Raw genomic sequence first — 2,500 nt, 5'->3', positions numbered from 1 at the left:
ACAGTGAAATTGATAATAATGATGATGATGATAATGATAATGATGATACTACTACTATAATAATAATAATAATAATAACATAGTAATTATCACACTGAAATTGCTATTTCAATAAGTATAAAGTATAAAAGGGATTATGATATTAGTTATTTGTAAGAAATATGATATAATTTTCTATACTCTAAGTGTACTCAAGGATGATTAATGTAAAGGAGTCTGTTATATGAAGTATCCTTTGTCGTTTTGTTTTGTTTTGGCGGCGCATGGAAGTATTGGAACGTGAGTCATTAATTGATAAGCAATTGTGATACTATATGAAAATTGACATCCGTGGAGAATCAAATTTATGGAAGGTATGGTCTTTGTTTATTGTTTAGAAATAAATTTTACCAATTTGAGTGTCTTAGTATATAGGGATTATAACAAATTTATCCAGAAGAGATCAAGGTGTCATGGAATAGTATTTCTGGTTTGGATTGTTGGCATTTGTAGGGAATGTAATTGTATGTATAGGATTTAAAATGCTGAATATGATTACTTCAGTTGTGTTCGATCTGACTTTCCCATGATTTGGAATCTCAGCATGTCACAGTAAACCATGTGGAGATAAGGATCAGTCCGATATGCGAAGCTTAGCCTTGCCTTATGTCGACTAATGCCGACTCGCTCACGTGTGTCAGCTGGTGCTGACTCGGCTGAACCTAGTCTTTACCCGCCGTGGTGCCCAGCCACAGCAGTAACCTCCGGGCGGCAATTGCAAACCATTTTCATTTTCATTTTATGAAAATATATTGTGTTTCTTTGGAAACTATGATGTGGCAGTTATGATTTCCTTTATTTGAATACTGTTTCAGGTACTGATTTTATTATTACATTTTTTGAACGCTTAATGGATTTTAAGGATTTTATTAGGCTTTGTTTTTCTCTGTAGTAAGTGCTATTGATACTCTTGTCTGATTTCTGTAAACAGGTTAAAGTCTGTAATTTTTGTCTTTTACCAGGATATTAAGGATATTGATAATAATAATAATTGATAATAATAGTAATAATAACAATAACAACAACAACAATAATAATAATAATAATACAGTAATACTACTACTAATTATTAATTATTATTATTATAATAACGAAAATAGCAATAATACCAAAGACAATGATAATGATAATAAGGATAATAGTAGAGCACACAGTGATAAAAATAATGGTATAGACAATGGTAATAATAATAATAATAAAGATAATAATGATAATAATTAATATAATGATGATAATAGTAATAATACATAATAATAATGATAATATAGAATAATAATATAATAATAATAATAATAATAATAATAAAGTTATATAACACTGATAATAATAAAAAAATTTATAATACTGATAATAATGATAGTATAATAATGATAATGATAATATAATAATAATAACAATATGTTAATAGTATTATTGTAATCATTGTTATTACCATAATTAATAATAATAATATTATTATTATTATTATCATTGTTATTAATATTATTATTATTATTGTTGTTGTTATTATTATTATCATTATTATTATTATTATTATTATTATTATTATTATTATTATTATTATTATTATTATTATTATTATTATTATTATTGTTGCTGTTATCATCATCATCATCATCATCATCATCATCATCATCATCATCATCATCATCATCATCATCATCATTGTTATCATTATTATTATTATCAATATTATCATTGTCATTATCATTATATTATTATTAATGTTATTATTATTATTATTATTGTTATTATTATTACTATTATTATTATTATTATTATTATTATTGTTATTCCTATCATTATCATCACCATCATCAGTATCATATTTATTGTTATTATCATTTCAATAATTTTTGTCATTATTACTATGATTATTATTATGATTATGATAATCATTATCATTAATACTTTACTTTCTTTATCATTAGCATTGTCTTAATATGTACTAGGACTATTATTTTTATATTATCAATATTATTTATTTTATCATTATTACCATTTTTATCATTTTATTTTCACCATTGTTAATAGTAGTAGTAGTAGTATCATTATTACTATCATTAATACTATAGTTATCATTCATCATCATCATGAAGGGGCTAACGCCAACGGGGGCGCATGGCCGCATCCACCCTTCATTTCCAACCATGAGGGTCCCTCGTGGCGAGTCTCCGGGCAGGCCCTCGGGTTCTCTCTAATTCCTCGCGACAGGTCTCGTCGAGCTGCCCAAGCCATGACCTCTTGGGTTGTCCCACAGGCGTCCTCCACCCAGGGTTGTCTCGCAAAGAGACTACCTGATGGGCAGGGTCATCCACAGGGAAACGAGCTAGGTGCCCATATAGCCTGAGTTGGCGATCCCGGATTATGCAAGTAACATGTCCCAAACCAGTCTCTCGGTGTAACCATCGGTTGGACACGTGGTCCTGCCAAATGTACCCCATGATCCAGCGAAGAGACT

At 28.6% G+C, this 2,500-nt stretch overlaps 1 protein-coding gene across 1 annotated transcript in view; it reads right to left on the bottom strand.

Moving 5' to 3' along the window:
• The window catches only part of LOC119598604 (obscurin-like), a gene marked incomplete in the record, with an annotated part of 290,330 nt that overhangs the window by 177,558 nt on the left and 110,272 nt on the right, over positions 1 to 2,500 (bottom strand).

This window comes from Penaeus monodon, chromosome 41, assembly GCF_015228065.2.
Source record: "Penaeus monodon isolate SGIC_2016 chromosome 41, NSTDA_Pmon_1, whole genome shotgun sequence".
Classification (NCBI taxonomy): domain Eukaryota; kingdom Metazoa; phylum Arthropoda; class Malacostraca; order Decapoda; family Penaeidae; genus Penaeus; species Penaeus monodon.
Note: the sequence above shows the minus strand (reverse complement) of the source record. Positions and strands in the feature narration are given on the sequence as shown.